The sequence below is a fragment of the Cyanistes caeruleus genome, chromosome 7, assembly GCF_971803275.1.
Source record: "Cyanistes caeruleus chromosome 7, bCyaCae1.hap1.1, whole genome shotgun sequence".
NCBI lineage: Eukaryota > Metazoa > Chordata > Aves > Passeriformes > Paridae > Cyanistes > Cyanistes caeruleus.
The window spans coordinates 3,873,791-3,889,921 of NC_141707.1; the positions used below are offsets into that span (position 1 = coordinate 3,873,791).

Here is a 16,131-nt window from a genome sequence, read left to right on the forward strand (position 1 = left end):
ATCACAGTCTGCCAGGCAATTTGTGCCTTCTCTTTAGACACCTTATATCCTCCCATTCCCAGTTGATTTAAAATTTCAATTGTTACCTTTATGCAGGTTGTTTTCTCCTCTGTAGCTGTCAGTATATCGTCAACCTACTGTAACAGCAGGTATTGTTTTCTCGGTATTTGCCTGTTTTCAGTCCAAATCTCCAGCTCCTTTGCCAGCTGGCTTCCAAAAAGTGTTGGACTGTTCTTGTATCGTTGTGGAAGTTGTGTTCAGGGGAGCTGAGTTTTCCTTCAGTTTTCTGGATTTTCCCACTCAAAGGCAAACAGTTTCCTACTTTCTTTGTCAAGGGGTGTAGGAAAACATTTTAACAGAGTAAAAGCATGATATTTCAGTCAAAGCCTGTCTGCACAACCCAGCTTTCAATCCAAGCGACAATAGTAAAGGCAGTGTCCTTGAAATTCTCCTGGAACAGTGAGAATAAAGAAAAAGAATGGTATTGTGTACTTGGAAAAGAATGTAAAACAATATGTATTAACCAATAGTAGCTTGTTAAGCCCACGAACTGTGTTGGCCCTATAAAAGTGTGCTAAAGACAGAAATAAATGACGTTCGCTCTACCTCTATGAGGACTCAGTGCATAGTCTGAGCGGTTTCCTGTTACCTGGTGCCCAAACAGGGACCCCTTTGCGGGCAAAGGGGATCAGCTCGGCAGGTCTGTACAGCGGGGAGACGTGGAAGCGGACTGGGGCTGGCGGAGTGGATTCACACGGCAGGTCAGAGCTGGGTTGGAGGCTTCACACGGCAGTGAGATGTGGAAGTGAACCTAAGCTGGGGAAAACTGGGGCAGAGGAGCCTGGGAGGAGACTGAAGGCAAGTACGCGTCGGCGCTTAGGGTTGTTATAAATGCAAAGGCAATTTTGGGTTAAATAAAAGAGAAATTTATTATAAAACAATAATAAATTCGGACAGCGAGAAACACCACAATAAAATGAGCAGCGCAGCGCTGGGTGGACAGGGTCTACACACAAGGTATAGGTGTTCCCAGATCCACACCTGAGAGTCCCTTGGCCTGGGTTTTTATAGGAAGTTTATGTCCTGAGGCCAAATTCCAAGCAGGCACCCTTCGCTAAAAGGTTCTTGATTGTTCGAAGAATAGATTTCCTGGCACCGGAGAATAGAGTCAATAGACGCTGGGCAGAGGCTCCTCATATGTAAAGAGGTCCAGGATGTCTTTTTGATATCATTTTGGTCCGGGCCATTAGGGTGGAGTGGTGGGAGCCATCCTGGAGCCGATGGCTTATCTCGGCTGGCTCCTCTTCCTTTGTCTAGTTTTGCCCACTTCTCCAACACAGGCGGGCAGGGCGGAGGTGCTCAGGTCCGGCGATATCTCGTCCGGGCCCGTTCTTTTGTTCGTTCGATGGCCCGTGTCCTGCCCATTCTTCCTGGGCTGATGTGCCTGCTTGTGATCGTTATCTGGGTGTTTGGCTGCAATCTGTTGCCTCTCGGAGGAGAATCACGACCAGATCCGGAGAAGGACTTTTTCCCCATTACATGTTGTATTTTATGCCATTGCAATCATACATATATTTTATTTATACCCTTTACGAATTTTTATTCACAGATTAATTTATTACAGGGTGGAGGGGTCGCTCCCCTCCCTCTGTTCACAGGGTTGTTAGCATGGATGTTGAATTTGTGGCAACATGAAAACTGCTTCAAAGCATTATCGTTAAACGAGGGGAAGCAGTCAAGAATAAGGACCGTGAAAAGCTTGTTTTATGGGCTAGAGAAAATGGAGGACTGCAGGTCCCGCTGCTGCCTTTTGCAGCAGAAGAATGGAGAGATATAGGATCAGTTGTGGAAAAAAGCTATTACGGGGAAAAGCAAAAACGCTCTATCTCTTGGTCTGATCTGGAGAGTTGTAATAAATACCTTAAAAGACATGAAAGCCGAGTCCACGGTCGCTGCCACTGCCTTGCAAGCCGTGGCTTGGTCCGAGATGGATGTGTCGCAGTCACCTCCTGCCACGTTCATCAGCCATCTGGGTGCTTTCTTTGGCATTGGGCATGTTTGGCCAGTAAAGGGGCTCACAAGGAAGCAATGTAGCTCTGTCTTGGAACATTTAAAAAACTCAGGAAAGTACCAGGGTGGGCGGGTCTACGCCAGTGGAGCCCAGGCTGGAAGTTACCCCACCGAGTACGGATGTAGAAATGACGGCATCTCTGGAAGGATACGGCGGCAGCGCCAGCCAGGCAGAGCCCTGAACATCAGCAGAAATAAGAGCCTGTCCTGGGGTGACTTTACGATACTGGTATCCCCAGTTGTCTGGTTTATGTTATATATTAAGTTCTGCACCTTTAAGACTGGCTCTGAGAGCAAGAGAGGGGGAAGAAGAAGAGCGCAGTTTGTGTTAGGGAAAAACATCACTCCCACACATCCCGCTCCTGGACTGTGGTGTCTGCAGCACGGACAGACAGCGGGACAGAGCTTCTCTCTGGTTTTTAGTTAGCTTTAGCTAGCTGAGGAAGAGGAGGTCCCTGGACCTTTGTTTTTTCCCTTTCTTTTTCTTGGATCTGTGCAAACCTGCTCTGGACTGAACACCCAGCCAAACCCCAGGAGCTCACGCCTTTGGCCCACCGGGGCCTGGGCCTCGGCACTTTCCAGCGCTGAAAGGACTGATAAGAATCTGAGTGAGCCAAGCTACACCACATGAAAAAGACTTTTCCTCGTAGATTTGCCATTCCATCGAACAGCGAGAAGTTTTATTATTTAATACTATTCAATTTTTGTTCAATAAACAGCTTTTTCCACTTCTCTCCAAAGAATTTTTTTCCTTTCTCGGACCAGTTGGTGTGGAGGGGTCATTTCCCTGGGGAAACCCCCATTCGGAGTTTTCCTCCCTAATTTGCCCTAAACTAGGACAGAGCCACAGATTGCAAGCCCCCATCTACTGTACGCAGGGGAAACCTGCAGGACGTCCCTCTTCCCCCAGATGGAGACGTGTCGATGCATTCAGCAGACAGGCAACCACCGGCAGGAGAAGAATCAGTAAATTGTAATGATGCATCGAAAAAAGATCTATTAGGGTGGCAACAGCAAACAGGGATACTTGTGCAACAACTGCAAGCTCATATTGAGCAGTCATTAAGAAGTGGAGCTCAGTGTCATCAAGAGAAAGCAGCTCCACAGCAAATGCTGAGACAACGAACAGAATCTGTTCAGCAGCAGCAGGATGTGATGCGTCCTGAACTATCTGCTCCAGACACTTTTAACACTGCAATCTTATTCAGGTCCCAACTCCACTACTCTGGAAGAAGAGAAGCCAGATTTAGATTGGTTCCCACCTGACTCGGAGGACATGGGGGGAGCACTGGAGTGTGTGCAGAGAACAAAGGCACCCCCAAGGCAGAGGCAGTGCAGAAACAGCTCCAAGGCCACGCTGGGCAAATATCAGCAATTACAGAAACAGCTGATCAGAAACAGGTGGCTCAAACAGCTTCAAAGGGAGACAAAATAGTCAAAAAATTGCTAACCATATGGTATCTAGTTTGAAATTCATCACTGTAATTAAAAGTTAATAAGTTGCAATGATCACTGTTGTTACCACCTGGCCGAGGCTTTTCGTGTAACATCGCCTGTTTTTGTAAAATCGCGCTCTTTTCCCTCTATCTGTGAACAACGAGAGAAATATTGAGGGAAAGAACTGCATTTGTTAAACTTTGTGAGTTTTTTTTTCTCTCAGTTTTTGCCCTCTGTGAGAGTATGTGGAGGATGATGAAGACTTCACTCAGACAGTCTAAAGATAACAGCAGCAAAGAGGGCAGTTCACCCTCCCGCTCCCTCTCTAAGAAAAAGCACTGGGAAAGTACACAGTTTGTTAAAAAGTCATGATTCATTGTGTTATAAATGCAAAGGCAATTTCGGGTTATATAAAAGAGAAAATTTATTATCAAACAATAATAAATTCGAACAAAGAGAAAAAAACCACAATAAAATAAGCAGCGCAGCGCTGGGTGGACAGGGTCTATACGCAAGGTATAGATGCTCCCAAATCCACACCTGAGAGTCCCTTGGCCTGGGTTTTTATAGGAAGTTTGTGTCCCGAGGCCAAATTCCAAGCAGGCACCCTTCGCTAAGAGGTTCTTAATTGTTCGAAGAATAGATTTCCTGGCACCGGAGAATAGAGTCAATAGACGCTGGGCAGAGGCTCCTCATATGTAAAGAGGTCCAGGATGTCTTTTTGATATCATTTTGGTCCGGGCCATTAGGGTGGAGTGGTGGCACCCATCCTGGAGCCGATGGCTATCTCGGCTGTCTCCTCTTCCTTTGTCTAGTTTCTCCATTTCTCCAGCACAGGTGGTCAGGGCGGAGGTGCTCAGGTCTGGCGATATCTCGTCCGGGACCATTCTTTTGTTTGTTCGATGGCCCGTGTCCTGCCCATTCTTCCTGGGCTGATGTGCCTGCTTGTGATTGTTATCTGGGTGCTTGGCTGCAATCTGTTGCTTTGGAAGAGAAATCCTGCCTTGACCTGGAGGAGGATTTCTCATTCCATATTTTCATCATTTACAATTACATATACTTTATTTAAACCTTTTCTTTCGAATTTTTATTCATCCAATTCTTTATTACAATTGTTTTCTTAGAATGTCTTTATATACCCTTATAGAATTAATTTTGTGTTTTAAGTAATTATGAGTTTATGCTGTTGCAGTTTTTTAGAGTTTTACTGGAGGAATTACTATGATTCTTTAGAAAATTTTAAAAAAACCTATTTAGAAATGTTTAGAGTAAATATTAACAGAAGTAAAAAGTTACCTTGCAATATTTAGTTTTAAAACCTAATGTTAAAATATTGAATGATTTACAACTCCTAAAAAAAGACCTTCCAATTAATATTATCTACAGAAGATATTCATGGTTTAAAAAATAATTAGCTAGGAGAATTTCACTATAATTTCACTAAGATCCATTTGCTTGTTTCCCACAGTTTTAATAAGGTAATTTCAGTGTGAGTTCTTTTGCTATAAAAAGCACGTAGAACAGCATATATACCAATTTGGACTTCAGATTTTAATTAAAAGTTAGACTTGATGTTTTTGAAAAGAGCTACAAAAGCTGAATGGCAACTTGCAAAACCCTGTGTTGTTGTGGTTTTTCTTTAGTAAAACTGCACTTTAAAAATCCTAACCAACTTAAGCATATACCAAGCAATTCTTATTATGAATAAGTATTTTCAGTAACATCTGCAGTTATTGTGAGTTATTCTCAAAGCCAGATGACATGGAATTGTGATGTATTTATTGCATCCTTATAATCTCTATAGTGAGTCCATGTTGCTGTTGTATTATGTTCAAAAGTATATATCAAACTTTTAGTTGTTTTTTTGTAATAATAAAATAAGATTGAGTTATATTTTCATTTGATACAAATTAAGTGTTGATAAAATTAAGCAAAGTTGAGTTTCACTATGTTTAGGTCTGAATGTTTTTAAGTTATGCTTTATAATTTTGGTATTGTTTTGAAGTTAAATTTTGTTATTTCCTTCTGTTATAATTAATTTTTACCAGGTTTGAATATTGCTTAATTTAAATTGTTTTGCGTTTTTTTTGAAGACACTTGTTTAAACTGCCAAGTATAGTTATTTTCCTAGAGAGATTAAGATGACTACAACTGAAGTGGCTGTGGTGGAACACTGGTGAACACCTGCTTGTGGAGAGAGGAGGATACAGTCTCTTGCATCCTTCATTTCATCAAAAGTTGTCTCGTTATGGACCTTGGATTAGGTTCTTTTTCCCTTTGAACTGAAGATTGACAAGAGGGAGGCAGTTTTCTCTTGTTTGGTCTCAGTTGTTTATTTTTTTCTTATCAGCATTACAAGGTACAAGGAGCTATGTGCACTATGATAGAAAAGGGGTAAAATGGCTAACAAAGATCTTCTTCAAGGTCTTTTATACGTCCATTTACCCAATTAACATATGCCAACTAAATTATTTTTCTTAGTGACCTAATGACCCAACACCTGTGTGCTGCACTGCGGCATTTTTTACCCAATCACCTACTACTACCCAAAAACCCCTAGGGGAAGAACATGAAGAAGAAAGAAGAAGGACAAGAGACAACGCCCTAAATCCTCCATCTTGTCTTCTGCTCTCTAAACTACCTTAAACTCTAAACTTCAGCCCATTCACCCAGTGACTCAAGAAACTTTCTAATTCACACACTTACATTTTCAATCTTTTCCACTTAACTCTAACTGTTGTCTCCATGGTGCTATGTGAAACTCACTGCTTTCTTGGGTGTCAGAGTTAGACATTACAGGTAAAGGTATATATCTTGCATCTCTGACCCCAACATCTCCCCCTTCTGTTTGAACTAAGAGCACTTCTTTAGCAGCTTTTGTTATCATTTCCTGAATAAACTGAAGTAAACAAGGCACAAACACCAGGAGAATTACAATAACAATCAATATAAATATACTTATTCTTGTAAGCTCTCTTTGCAATGGTGTAAAATTTAACCATCCAAATAAACCATCTAACCATGACCCTTTGTCAACTTTAAATTTAGCTATTCCCACTTTCAATTGTTGAATGCTTTTATGAATTGACTCTGAATGATCAGAGAGATTCATGCAGCACATTCCTTCAAATTCTTCACACCCATGTCCATGCGCTAGCAAAAGAAAATCAACTGCTGCTCTGTTTTGCAGAGTAGTGCGTCTCACACTTTGAACATCAGTTAACAAATCACTCAAAGCGAGAGATATAGAATGCGATTGCTTACTTAACCAGTAGCCTAATCTATCCAGTTGCTTCAAGACTTCTGCTGAAGCTACTTTAGATGAAAGGAGAGCTGCTGCAAATCTTCGTCCAAAATTCCATGAATAAAACTCATCGTTACAATTGGACGTATATTGATCGAGAAACCTCTTCTCTCTGTGATTTTGCTCTTTTATCATTTTTATATTGGGTGCTAACAAAGAGAGTCTTCCAGTACTGCATGGACCGCCACTAACGTTTGATGGAATGGCAGGCCAAACTCTACCTCCACAAATGAGGAAATCTTCTTTTGGTAATTGCAATGGAACATGATTAGGTGGTGTGACTAAAACTGATGTAAAGTTACACCAAGGTGTCGCCTCCTTGTACAGAGCATGATTTGGAGTGACGTCTGTTATTTTACTTTTGCTTTGTTTTGATATAGAAAAATTGAATATTATACAAACTTCCATCCTTGTTGAACCAAGGATATCTAATTCTTGCAGTTCATAAGGTGCCTCAGGGAGATATTTGGTCCAGAAACTCCACCTGTCAGCAGGGTTTAGAATGGACTGTGAAAGTTTTGAAGGAATGTTTTTTGGAATTGGCCACTCACCTACTGACAAGCCCACCAAACAAGTCGAGAATGGCTTTTCTGGACTTGAGTGAGTCAAGCAGATGGTGTCTAGGCCTGATGCATTGGCTAGGGTCACCCAAACATTTTCTTTTGGTTGGCTTACAGGAAACATTGCATCACTTAAAGCAATCAGTAAAATAGTAAGACACAAGGGTAGTCCCTGATTTGATTTCATATTTAACAGCTTTATCTCTTGTGCAAGATTCTGAATTTTGACACAAGTTTTTCTACGAAAAAGCACTTTTTTACAAAACCCAAAGTTCACTGCTTTCGCATGTGGAATAAAGGCAGATCTCCATTGTCTGCAGTCTTGATGCAGTTCACGTTTGTGTGCTCGCTTCTCTACTCTTGGAGTCATTCGCTTGTTTCTGCAGCCGATAAGGTTTCACGTTCTTTGCTGGAAGCCACTTCGGCCCCGAACCTGTAGAGACACAAGCATACCCTTTGCCCCAAGTTATTAATCGAAACGGACCCTCAATCTGTCCTATTTCTGGATTCTTAATCAACACTAAAGGATTTTCCTTTAACTTTGCCTGAGTGCTATTGGAAATTTGTCTAATGATTGGCAGAGCGGGCTTTGCAAAGGAATTGTTTAGGAAATTCAAAACATATAAAGTTTTATTCAAACGCATTTGAGGCGTGGCCTCTGCCTCCCCCCTTTTTTGTTTATCCAAAAGGGATTTTAAAGTATGATGTGTCCTCTCTATAATGGTTTGACCCGTAGGAGAATGAGGAATGCCAAAGGTGTGACGAACACCCCATTTCATTAAAAATGAGGCAAGGCTTTGTGCTATATAGGCAGGCCCATTATCTGTTTTTATTTCTTAGGGTACGCCTAATGATGCAAATGCTTGCAAGAAATGCTGGCATGCATGTTTTGCGGTTTCCCCTGTGTGCAGAGAGGCAAAGACTGCACCTGAAAAAGTGTCTACTGACACATGAATATTCTTGAATTTCCCAAAAGGCAGATATTTTGTAATATCTCTTTGCCATATTTTCAAGCTTTGCAACCCTCTTGGATTGACCGCGCCTGTAGATACAGGAGGTTTCACAAGCTGACAATTGGGGCAAACACTTATAATTGCTTTTGCTTGATCTTTAGAAATGCAAAACATTCTCATAAGTGCTTGTGCATTTTGGTGAAAAAATGCATGACTTAGCTTTGCTTGCTCAAAAATATCTGGCAAAGTATTTGCAATAGTCATTGTTAATTTATCTGCGTTTGCATTTCCTTCTGTCAAGAATCCTGGGAGTGAAGTATGTGCTCTGATATGTGAAATAAAGTATTTATCTTTTCTATGCTCTATGGCCTGTTGCATACACAGGAGATAACGATACAAATCATCGTCAACTTTTTTTAAAAGTGACCCTTCGATTCTCCTGACTATATTAGCTACATAAGCTGAGTCAGTTATTAAATTAAAAGGTTCTTGAAACCCTTGAAATGCTCTGACCACTGCTGTTAATTCTACAATCTGTGGGGAACCCTTTACTATTTGAATATCTGAATCCCATGTTTGTGTTTTTGAGTTTTGCCATGTGATCACTGACTTACGTGTTTTTCCTGAACCATCAGTGAACAATGTTATTGCATCTAATGACACTTCACTCAATTTTGGCTTCTCTTTGAAACTTAATTTCGATTGTAATAACTTATGCTTTGGGTAGTGAATTGAGCAGGTTCCCCAATAGTCTAACAATGCAATTTGCAATGATTCTGATTTTTGCATCGCCCAATCAAAATGCTCCCTCTTCAAAGGCAGATAATTGGTGACAAAGTCCTTGCCTGTCATTGTTAACAACCTTATTCTTGCTCTAATTATGATCTGTACTAACATCTCTAATGTTGTGAAGATAGTCTTTGGAGACCTGTAAGGCAAAAAAATCCATTCAATTATTAATAATGAATCTTTTTTTGAATCATCCCATTGAAATATGAGACCATACAATTGCATATTCTCTCCTAATACTGCAAGAAAAAAATGGTTGCGATATTACACAGCGATGGGCCTGTCTTTGCTGAAGGGCTTCCATGACTTTTTCAAGTGTCTTTTGAGCCTCAGGTGTAAGAGTTCTAGGAGATTTGATGCTATTTTCTCCTCTTAATAAATCAAAAAGCGGTGCGAGCTCATCATTAGTAATTCCTAAAACTGGCCTTATCCAATTGATCTCTCCCAAGTCTTTGCAAGTCCTGCAGGTTGTGGACCCGTGTCCTCAATTGTATTTTTTGCGGTTTAATCATTTGCTCTGTAATCAACCATCCCAGGTATTTCCATGGTGAAGTTTGTTGAATTTTCGACGGGGAAATTTCTAATCCTGCATTATGAACTTCTGCAATTACACTGTCATGAGCTTCTTGGATCTCTTTGTGTGTTGACACTGTAATAAGCAGATCATCCGTATAGTGGATGATCATTGCCTGCGGGTGTTTCTTTTGGGCCAGAGACAACACTCATGCTACATGCCATTGGCAAATTGTTGGTGAATTTTTCAGTCCTTGAGGAAGGACTGTCCAATGGTATCTTTGCAAAGGGTCTTTTTTGTTGATACTTGGGACAGACAATGCAAATCGTGGAGCATCTTTTGGATGAAGCGGAATATTAAAGAAGCAATCTTTTAGATCAATAATCACAAGCGGCCAATCTCTTGGGATCATTGAGAGATTGGGCAGTCCAAGCTGGAGTGGTCCCATCTCTTCAATGACATCATTAATCTTTCTAAGATCATGAAGTAACCTCCATGAATTGGATGTTTTTTTGTGAATGACAAAAACTGGAGAGTTACAGGGACTATTTGTTGGCTTGAGGTGATTTTTCTGCAACTGTTCTTTCACTAATATTTTAAGAGCATTCAACTTCTTTTGTGTTAGGGGCCACTGGTCCACCCAGATGGGTGTGTCTGTTTTCCAAGTCAATCTCAAGGTGATGAGTGCTGCAGTGACCCCCATCAAAAATCCACTTCTATTTTGGTACCCCATTGTGACAGAATGTCTCTTCCCCAAACCGTAATGGGTTTGTGTACAACAAATGGATGAATGATTGCAGTCTTCTTTCCGGCCCTGAAACTACAATTGCATATTCACTTTGCAATTATGTATAATGTACTTCCTCCAATTCCTGAAAGAGAGTTCAAGGGTACTACTATGCTCCATTCTTTGGGCCACAGGACATGAGAGATCACTGTGACATCCGCACCTGTGTCTAGCATGCCTGTAATTGCAATTGTCATGTCACCACGTGTTAAATCACAGGTGAGTTGAGGTCGATCATGACCTATTTGCTTTATCCAAAAAACATGGACATCCGCGTCTTCCTTGCTAGATAGAGTTTGTACATTAGCTACTGGGGTAATTTGTCATATCGCATTCGATGGCAAGGCAATGGCTTTAGCTATGGGAGTATTCTCTGGAACGATCAACGGATGGTGCAAGGGTTGAGCTAAAACTGTCAGCTCTCCATTATGATTTGCTGAAATGACTGATGGATAAACAATGAGTCCTAAAGTACTGCTTCTGTCCGTGCCTATAATTAAAAACTCTTGCCGCTTCCATGACATCCCAGTGACTCCCGTGGGAATCACTGCATGACTTTCATTCATAAAGTAGATTAACTTGGAAGCTGCCAATTCGCACTGTGCCCCTGGTGGCAGCAGCTCTGGATCACTTGGGAAGTTGCAGATGGTCCTGCAGATGGAATCTGATTGAGATTCCCTGCACAATGAGTTCTTTGAGGGATCTGGGGGTGCTGAGTTGTCACCGTCACTTGTGTCATAGCGCGCTGGCATTCCGCGCTCTTCTGCCCGTTTCCCAGAATGGGCAGAGGTTTTCCATCCACAGTCGTCTTGGAATAACATTGACTTGCATAATGCTTTCCTCTTCTGCATCTTGGGCAGAGACCTGGTGTTTTCACGTTTTCTGAAGTCTCTGGAGAAATTTTTCTGATGTGCCCATGTTTTCCACACTTAAAACATGGCTTCTTAGACAATTCTGTGGTCAGCCCAGCTAGCTCAGTTGGTAGAGCATGGGACCCTTGATCCCAGGGTTGTGGGTTCGAGCCCCACATTGGGTGCCATTTGTCTTGTTATGGACCTTGGATTAGGTTCTTTTTCCCTTTGAACTGAAGATTGACGAGAGGGAGGCAATTTTCTCTTGTTTGGTCTCAGTTGTTTATTTTTTTCTTATCAGCATTACAAGGTACAAGGAGCTATGTGCACTATGATAGAAAAGGGGTAAAATGGCTAACAAAGATCTTCTTCAAGGTCTTTTATATGTCCATTTACCCAATTAACAGATGCCAACTAAATTATTTTTCTTAGCGACCCAATGACCCAACACTTGTTTGCCGCAGGTAAAGGTATATATCTTACATCTCTGACCCCAACAAAAAGTTAAATTTATTTCTTATAATCTCTACTGGTTTTGTTTTCTATAAGTAACACAAAAGAACAGTGACTGTTGTTTACTAGGAAATTTAGAAGTTTTTTACCTTATTTCAGATTTGGTCATTAAGACATGAATATTCTAAAAATATTATCTTAATTTCTTTAGATACTGCTGACATATTCATTGTATAATGTGAATTTATGGATTTTTATGATGAACACTCTATAGAGTGTCACTGTTGTATTTATAGCCAGCTTCTTCTATATTTTAACATATCTTTTAGACACATGTCATTTGAGATCTTTTTGTTTTCTAACTACAGATGCATCTTGGTAAACGAGCTATACAACTGTTCCTATATAAGGTTTTTTCTTGTTTTTTACTCCTTTCCTTGTTTAAGAAGACTTGCTTTTGCCTAATCCAGTGCAGCTTTATTATTTTTCAGTGCTTCCAGAATTCCAAGAAAATGTATCATTACTGAAAGACAGCTACCATGAGAGAAATTTCAGATTAAACCAACTGCTAAATGGTTTGATTAGTCTGTTGCCTAAGACTTCTGATCATTTGCTTTCTACAAATGCACTTCAACAGTTTGCTGAGCTTTAACCATCTTGTAGCTGCTATTATTAAGAACCTTGTTTTGAAAATGACTTAAGAGACATCTTTCCAGGCCCTGGCCAAGCCTTGACTTTACCTGGACAGAATGTTTGCCAGCAGATCCAGATGTTTTTTGCACCAAATCAGTATTTGAGTCACTTTTTGACTCAGCAATTTGACCCTATTAATATGACAGCTGGATCAATTTTGAAGTGGGCCTGGAGAATCATTTCCGGAGGTGGTTATCCAATCCTTCACTGATTTTGTTGTCTGTTTGCAGACTGTAAAATGCTGGCACAGTGTTTTAGTAGTTAATAGTAATTCCATATCACATATGTTAGTGATAATGTTTATTATCTGACTGATTTCTGACTGCTATAGATTTTTCATGCATTATGTGTATAGTTTTGTGTTGATTAATGATTAATATGCATGATAAAAGTACATCTCACTTTCAAAAACAAAAGGAATTGATACCCTAAAAGTATTTGATTAATGTAGTATGTACGTTAGAAATTTAGACCACAATTCATTTTGAATAATGAAATATTTACATCAAAAATTTAGAAAGATCATATAATCTGAATTTACAATTAAGTGTACCACAGCTAAGCCAAAATGATTCATTAACTTTAAGGGGAGAACTGCCTATGTTTTGTTGACAGGTTCAAGAACATCACCTGTTCATCTGACCAGGCTGTCTGCTTCTGAAAACATGAGACACAGTAAACAGAGAAGTCACCACACTATCTTGGTACTCCAGACAAGATCAGAAGTGGAGCTGCCAGGACACAGTTGTGTCTCAAAACTACACAGTTTGCCAACAGAAATTTAATGTTATCATCATGATGTTGTGTCTCTACCAATTTTCTTCAGTTATTCTCTGTTTTAAGATTTGAAAGAATGTGTTGTATGAATCTTTCTAACCACTCAGTCTCTATCCATGAACAACTAAAACAGCTGCAAACAGGTTAAACGCCCTGAAAGAAGTCAATGACCCCATTAGAAATTGGTTAACCAATTGAGACATTATTAAGTAGTTAAAATCTCTGTACTAGAAGAAAGATGAATTCTTGTTATAGTATTAACAGAAGTAGCTATTATAAGCTGTATGTTATCCTGTATCTGTAAAAGTCTAAAACGAATCACGTCCAAAACCTGGGTTGTGCAAAAGGAAAAAGGGGAATTGTAGTAAAACATTCTAACAGAGTAAAAGCATTTTAGTCAAAGCCTGCCTGCACAACCCAGCTATTGAAGGCGACAATAGTAAAGGCAGTGTTCTTGAAACTCTTCTGGAACAGTGAGAATAAGGAAATACAATGGCATTGTGTACTTGGAAAAGAATGTAAAACAACATGTATTAACCAATAGTAGCTTGTTAAGCCCCGTAAACCCTGTCGGACCCTATAAAAGTGTGCTTAAGATAAACGACGTTTGCTATACCTCTATGAGGACTCAGTGAATAGTCTCAGTGGTTTTCCATTAAAGGGGTATGCAGAAAAAGGCATATTTTAAATCAATTACAGTAAACCATTTATATTTCTCTTTCATCGATGCCAACAACCTGTAAGGATTAGCTACCACTGGGTAAATCTCTTCACTTATTCCATTTATTCTCTCCAATCCTGTACTAGTCTGTACTCACCATTTGATTTCTTCACTGGAAATATTGGTGTATTCAATTCTGATTTGCATTCTTCTAGAATTTGGTATTTCAAAAATCTATCAATAATCTTAGCCATGCTTCTTGGCTTTATGGGATACTGTTTAACCTGTACAGCTTTTGCCCCTTCTTATAATTCCACATGTACCAGTTGTGCCAATTTGGATTTTCCTGGTAGATCTGTTTCCCATACAGAGGGAATTACTGCATCCTCTACTTCCTGAGGGATAGTGGGGACTGCTTTTTCTTTTACCATTAAAATTTGTCCTGTCTTTGATTCAGGTATTTTCATTAATAGCTCCCCATTCTCAAAAGTTATTATTGCATCAAGTTTTGCTAGTAGAACTCATCCTAAAAGTGGAATTGGACACTCAGGCATATCTAAAAATTCATGTCTTAACACTTTGTTTCCAAAACTCAAATCCAGGGGTTTCAGGAATGGCTGATTCTCCTCCTTCCCTGTGGCTCCAGCTATGGTTGTTTTGTCTCCAGTTTGCCCTTTTAGATCATTTAGAACAGAATATGTAGCCTCTGTGTCCACCAGAAATTTTACTTCTTTATCTCCCAATTGTATAGTTACTAAAGGTTCCTGTATTGGTTTTTGTTCCAATTCTAGTCAGCTGCTGTACTCCCCCAGCACCATTAATTTGGAAGCATCTTGATTCTGGTTGAACTGATGGCCCTGCTTAAAACGATTCGGGCATTCATTTTTCCAGTGCCCCTCTTGTCTACAAGAAGCACATTGATTTAACCCTAATCTTGGCAAAACCGATCTCCCTCATCCTGTGCCAAGTCTGCCCCTCCCTGGTCCACAACCACCTCTGCTGCTGCTAGCATTCAGGAACACATAATCGCAGAACGATTATATGAAGGTGCTTTATTAAGAGGTTTTGCAATTAGTCCATAGTCCATGATCCACAGGTAGTACCACCCTGTCATGTCAAGGAAAACTCGCAGCTCATGTAGGTTCTGGGGTTCTGGAATAGCACAAATAGCTTGAATACAATTAGTACTCAGCTTACGTTGCCCTTGTGAGATTTCACATCCCAGGTAAATAACAGTCTGCCAGGCAATTTGTGCCTTCTCTTTAGACACCTTATATCCTCCCATTCCCAGCTGATTAAAAATTTCAATTGTTACCTTTATGCAGGTTGTTTTCTCCTCTGTAGCTGTCAGTATATCATCAACCTACTGTAACAGCAGGTATTGTTTTCTCGGTATTTGCCTGTTTTCAGTCCAAATCTCCAGCTCCTTAGCCAGCTGGCTTCCAAAAAGTGTTGGACTGTTCTTGTATCGTTGTGGAAGTTGTGTTTAGGGAAGCTGAGTTTTCCTTCAGTTTTCTGGATTTTCCCACTCAAAGGCAAACAGTTTCCTACTTTCTTTGTCAAGGGGTATGCAGAAAAAGGCATCTTTTAAATCAATTACAGTTAACCATTTATATTTCTCTTTTACGGATGTTAACAATGTGCAAGGATTAGCTACCACTGGGTAAATATCTTTAGTTATTCCATTTATTGCTCTCAAATCCTGTACTAGTCTGTATTGGTCAACACAGAAATTTGGGCTCCAGTGTTAACTACAGAAGTAAAAGGTGCACATTTAGGACCCACTGTTGTTAAAATCAGTATGTCTCCAGTTTTATTATTTCTAGTGAGCATTTTAAACACAAACAACCCCTGCCTCTCTGCTCACCCATGAGAGGCAGAGTTACCAGTTTCCCTGATTCTGAAGCTGTTTGGGCTCCACTCCCAGAAGCTGAGAAGGAGACTGCTTTGGCTGACAGCCCAGAGCCTGTGGAGGTGTGCTGGGTTATACAATGGGGCATTTGATACAATGGACTTGGGACAGTGCCAATTAGAAACTACTCAACTTTTAAGTGATAAGCCATCCATTACATCTCTGGGGACCCCTTTCTTTATCTCTAGTGACCACCAATACTGGCGGTTAGAGATCTGTTTTCTCTTTTCTGGGTTTTTGTTAAGAGAACCAATGTATCTAACACCCTTTGCTTTCTCTGATTTTTCTTCTGTGATTTTTACAGGTCCATAATTTCTACTGTAATTAATTAGCTCTTTTGCAACTTTGTTCCATGTCCAAATTTTATGGC

At 40.3% G+C, this 16,131-nt stretch overlaps 1 non-coding gene across 1 annotated transcript; it reads left to right on the forward strand.

The window, feature by feature from the left end:
- Positions 1 to 11,377: 11,377 nt before the first annotated feature.
- TRNAK-CUU (transfer RNA lysine (anticodon CUU)) lies at positions 11,378 to 11,450 on the forward strand. Its single transcript has one exon. It is a non-coding gene; the product is annotated as a tRNA-Lys (tRNA).
- Positions 11,451 to 16,131: the final 4,681 nt, after the last annotated feature.